Source organism: Dipteris shenzhenensis, chromosome 30 (assembly GCF_047967505.1).
Source record: "Dipteris shenzhenensis isolate YYH24624 ecotype China chromosome 30, Dip_SZ_1.0, whole genome shotgun sequence".
NCBI lineage: Eukaryota > Viridiplantae > Streptophyta > Polypodiopsida > Gleicheniales > Dipteridaceae > Dipteris > Dipteris shenzhenensis.
This window is the reverse complement of record NC_141625.1, coordinates 34,413,101-34,419,100: the sequence shown is the minus strand read 5'-3', so window position 1 is coordinate 34,419,100 and position 6,000 is coordinate 34,413,101.

Sequence of the window (6,000 nt, the reverse complement as noted above, 5' to 3'; positions counted from 1 at the left end):
GGTGCAGCCGGAAGGCTTTGAAGAAAAGGGCAAAGAACATTTAGTTTGCAAGCTGAAGAAGAGTCTCTATGGTCTTAAGCAAGCGCCTAGAGAATGGTATCAGAAGTTTGATGCTCTCATTCAGTCCCATGGTTTTAGAAGGAGTGAAATTGATCACTGCCTCTACACTAAAAGGACTAAGGATAATAGTCTGATAATCCTGGCACTATATGTGAATGATATGCTATTGGCTAGTAAGAATACTTATGAGCTAGATGCATTAAAGGCCAAGTTGCATGAGGCCTTTGATATGAAGGATTTGGGACTTGCAATTGGCTTTCACAGAAGGAGTATAATGTTACAAAAGTATTGCAGCATTTCAATATGGAGGGGGGGAAGGCAGTGAGTACTCCATTGCCTCCATATGTGAAACTGAGTCATACAGATAGTCCTAAATCAGATGAGGAGAGGGCCATGATGGCCAAGGTTCCTTATGCATCAGCGGTTGGGAGTCTTATGTATGCTATGATAGCTACTAAACCAGACATTGCATTTGCAGTGGGAGTTGTTAGCCAGTATATGGCTAATCCAGGAAAGAGGCATTGGGAGGCAATTAAGTGCATCATGAGGTACATGAAGGGTACCAAGGAGATGTGCATCTGCTTTGGTAAAGGAGACATGTGTATACTTGGGTACATAGATTCAGACTATGCAGGGCATGTGGATAGTAGGAGATCCACTTCTGGTTATGTGTTCACCTTTGCAGGTGGTGCAGTGTCGTGGATGTCTCGCGCACAGAAGTATGTTGCTTTGTCTACCACAGAGGCTGAGTATGTTGCAACCACAGAGGGTTGCAAGGAGGCTATATGGCTTGATCGGCTAGTGAGAGATTTGGGAATTCATACAGGTGTACCGACATTGCATAGTGATTCCATGAGTGCTATTCAGCTAGCACGAAACCCAGTCTTTCATGCAAAGACCAAACACATTGAGGTCAAGTACCATTTCATCAGGGAGGTACTTGAGGACAAGCACATAGAGCTTGTCAAGGTTCATACAGATGATAACCCTGCAGATATGCTGACGAAGAGTCTACCTAGTCAGCGGTTTGAGTATTGTCGTGTATTGATGGGCATTGGATAGTATGCTCACTGGTTGTTCTCCCTTAAAGGCACATTATCCTTTAAGTGGGAGGTTGTGGGCGTTAAAGGTCACTGTGCCTTTACCCCGGTTATGTACAATACTCAAACACATATATAAATGAATGAAAAAGAAGATTAGGGTGGTTCTGCACCCACCAAAACTTGTGTGGCTCTTTGTTTCTCTCTCTCCCTCTTCCGTTCTTGCTTCCATTGTGAGCACTCTCAATTCTATGTAAAGTTATTGTATTAATAAGAGATATGAAGAAGTTTGGTGTAGTGATGAATTATGTTCATCATGCATCGAGAATGACAAACTAAAATTTAACCACCTTCTTGTGAGTAATCCATTGTTTTGTTTCATATGAAGGACATCGTATTTCTTAAACCTTTTAGAAAGAAGGTTTATCCTATTTTTTCCCTTCAAAAAGAAAAGATGAGGTGCCCTTATAATTTGAGGGCTGGGACTCGGGAAGTCACAGAAGATGGAGGAAGGCACGGGAGTCGATCGTCGTGGGAGTCATGCCAAGGGTCACGTCACATGTGTACCAGGGGGAATTGAAGGTGCCGTCAACAAGAAGACCGTGCCTCATTAGAAGATAAGGAGCTTGGAGCTATTGCCACACAGATGGGCAGGAAGCACAGAAGGTACGGGGATGTAAAGAAGGCTTTGGGGGGTGAGCTGAACAACTACCACATGGGTAGGGGGAGCGATGGCCGATTCGCAGGGGTATTCAAGCAAGTGCCAACCACGAGGCACAAAGGACTAGGTTGCAGGGGGCATATGCGATGGGTTAGGAGGTGGGTAGACTAGAGGGAGAGCAAGCCTTAAATAGGTGCGAGGGTGAGCACTCAAGGAGTCGGGGATATAAAGAGCTAGGGAGGCCAAAGGTTGGGGATGCATGCGAGCAGGGTAAAAAAGCCAAAAAATATAGAAAGGCAGGTCGGGGAGGGGGGGGATTTTTTTTAAGGTTAAAAATTCATTAAAAAGTATTTCAATATAGCAAAATAGGGGCTTATTGAGAATAGGAAATTTGTTTGCTGAAGTTGGGGAATTGTATCATGATTAATGATATACAGAGATCCATGGTCGGGGGAGCTAGAGAGTCGTGCAACACGAGTCACAGGTGAGTCGGAGGGCGAGGAAGCCAACATGTGGCACAGGAGGGGGGGTTGTTTTGTTTAACTATTGAAAAATGAGTAAAAGTGAAAATTTAACAGTGGAAGTGGAGCAAATTAGGAAAGTAGGTGAGGAAAATGTAAGGGGGTCTTTTAATGATAGGATACTAGTATAAATTTGTTTTTAAATTATTTTAATAGTGGTTTATTAAGAGTAATGAAAAAGTAGAAAAAATGATTCTAAAAATTAAGTAGAGCTAAGAAGACAAGAAATAAGATAAAATATATAATGGAAAAATTAAACAAGAAAAGAGAAATTAATAAAGGAAATTAAGAAAATAGTAAGAAATAGGAAAAAGGAATACATTAAGGGAAAATTTTATGGAGTTAAAGAGAGATTAGAAAAGATGATTAATAAAAAAGGAAAAAGGGGTTATTTAATAAAGGATAAAAAGGGAAAGGAGTAAGAGATGGAAAAAAAGGAAAAAATAAGGGAAAGGAGATAAGAAAATTAAAGAAAAACAAAAAGAAATGAGAAAATTAAGGTAGGTAAATTCTTTTTAAAAAGAAAACAATGAAGAAATAAATTTAATAAATAAGAAAATTAGGGAGAAGAGAAAAGAAAAGGAAAAATGAGTGACAATCAAAACACGAAATAAATAGGAAAAATAAGGGATATTAAGAGGGAATTAACAAATGAAGGTCATAGGAGAAATAATTAAAAGTTAGAAAAATAAAAATTAAGGAAAAATTTATTATTTTTCTTTAATAAAAAGGAAATTGGGAGAAAGTATTAGAAAAGGGAGAATAAATAAGGAAATTAGGGATAATTAAGGGAAGTAGGGATTGGGGGGGAAAGCGAGGGGATAAGGTGGGAAGATCCTGGTGCGCCAACTCCCTTTAGTAAGAAAACCTATCAAAATCTGGAGTATGAGATGAATTCAACAATATGCCATGAGTAGAAATTATCCAAATTAACATGGTTGTGTTCTATATTTAAAGAGCTTCAAATATGTCTTTACACCTTGAAATTTGGGTAACACATAAAAAAGCTACATTAATTTGAAAGGAAATGGGTTTTCATATTTTAGTGTAATTTTTGTTTCACCCCTTCTCATCCAAAAGACCCCCCCCCCTTGGGCCTCACAGATTGTGAAAAATGTGTACAAATCTTAAAATCTTGCATATTTTTCAAGGTATATACCTTATATTTTGTGGGAGGGGGGACATGAAATTTTGATATTCTTCCCTTGCATATTTGAAATCTTTTAAGGAAATCCATTCATATTATATATAGACCTTGCCCCCCCCTACCATGGATTTTGGATGAGGGAAGTAATATATTACATATTGAGTTGGTGCCCCAGGGGGAAGATAAAGGAACAAGGGTTTAAACAAAAGGAGGAAGTGTGTGTGTGTGTGTGTGTGTGTGTGTGTGTGTGTGTGTGTGTGTGTGTGTGTGTGTGTGTGTGTGTGTGTGTGTGTGTGTGTGCGTGTGTGTGTGTGTGTACCCACCTTAGGGGCTTAGCACATGGGAAGAAATAGGATGGGAATGGGAAAAGGTGGTCCCAAGTGGTCCCATGTATATTTCTATCCTATTCCCATCCCACCATGTGCTAACAAAAAAAGAACTAGGGATGGTTTTAGGAGAAAGAGGACACATGGCATCATTTCATGTGTTTAAGAGGTGGGGACCTTGTGGGGACAGGGACACATGTCATCCTTCCATGTTTTTGAATCCCTAAAAAAGGGGAACCCATTCTGGCTGCCAGGGTCTAGAGGCCATGGTCCAGGATGGGAGAAAAAGTGGCTACTCCCATTCTTAATCCATCCTAGACCACTTGGTGTAGGATGGAAGTAATCATGACAAAAATATTCCCATCCTAAACCCATGCTAGCCCCATCCATGTGCTAAGGCCCTTAGTCCCAGTAGGATACAACACACTAGGTGAGACAGTAGGTCATCACCTAGTGTGATGACCTATTGTCTACCCAAAAAGGACTAGTAATGTTTTAGAAGTGTCACAGAAGCGGTGGCAAAAGAGTAAGAGAAGTTCTTGAGTAAGACATGAGACTTTGGAGCGATGGGAGCTGCTGGTTTTGCAAGGAACGAGGGGGAAAATAGTTTACATGATAGCCATAACAGGGATGGAGTAGGCTAATCTGGGAATTGTTTGGGGTGGAAGACCTTTTAGAAAAAAGAAAAAACCAAGATAAAGAGAAAATTGCTCAGCAAGCAATGAAGTGAGTCAAAAGGCAATGCAATGATGACTTAAATATAATAAGTGTAACCATCCAAAGATGCTTGGGATGAGGTAGAAGGAGCCGGTGGAGGGTTGTTTGAGAGCTTCTGATTGGAGAAAAACATCCCATGAAAAAATATGAAAGAAAAATAGGACACAAGTTAGAGAAAGGAGTCAAGAAGCCAAAAAAGGCCTTAATGACTTTAGTGAACTATGTGCAACCACCCAGAGTTGTAGGGGAAAGGACATGTGTGTGGAAGACAAGATGACAACCCCTTTTGTATAGTGAAAGGACAAAAGAGTAAGGATAAAGGATGGAAAGAGAACGTTATAGAATTAAGGAAGAGTTTGAGTATGTAGGTAAAGCTTTGATAAGAAATGACAATAGTGTTTTTGCAAAAAATATATTAGAGCTTAGTGAAGTCCTCCCTTGTTATCGAGGCCACAATAAATTAGAAGCTTAGCCATAAACTTAACCAGCACGATGTAAAAACATAATTTAAGTGTAAAAGATGGGTTTATTCGAGTGTGGATTAGATAGAGTGTATTAGGTAAAAGGTTAGGATGAGTGGTTAGGTAGAAGGTTAGGTGTGGAACTATTAAGGGAAAAAATTTTGGTTACAAACAACAAGAAAATGGAGGTTAGGAAAAATACTTTTTCGAATTAGTAAAGGGAAAAAATTAAATGGGGATATATAAAGGGAAGAACAAGGGGAAATTTTTTTGGGGGCTTTTCTTAAGGTAGTTAGAAAGAAAAGGCGGGAGAGGATATTGGAAGGAAATAGTTTGAAGAGTAAAGAAATAGTGGGTGGGGGGGTTTTCTTTGTGAAAGTAAGGGAAACCGATAGCTTAGGAAGAACTAGGTGGAGAATTTTAATAAAGAAAAAAGAGGGGGAATTCGCTAAAAAATAAGGGTAAGAATTTTAATAAAGAAAATAGAGGGGGAATTTGCAAAAAAATAAGGGTGAGAAGGGAGATAAATTAAATTAATGGCATAAGCTTAAAAAATATATTTAGGACTAGAGGGGGAAATTAGAAGTGGGTGGATAAATTATGAATGTAAAGAGATAAGAGGGGAATTTGAAGCAAAATGAGGGGAAGAGGGGGTGGGGAAAATAGAGTGTAAAAAACCTATAAAGAAACCTAAAATTAGAGTAAAGAGGGGGATTTAAAAATCATTGGGGAAGGAGAGTTAAAAAGTTTTCAAAATAGATAAATTTGTATGTAAAGGGAGAAGTTAGAAATAATTGAGAAGGGAGAGGGAGATAAAAGAGAGATGAAAAGGGAAGAGGGAGGGGGGGCGGAATAAAGAGAGGTAGATAGAAATAAAAAATTAAGGGGGGAAAGAGAGGAGGGGTTTTAAAGGGAGGTAGATAAATAAATAAAAAATCAAAAAGGGGGGCTGTGGAAAATAACATAATACATAAAATTAAAAAAACCTAAGAGTCCATGGGGAGCATGCAGTCAGGAAGGCGCAGAAGATGGAGGAAGGCACGGGAGTCGAAGGTCATGTGAGTCAT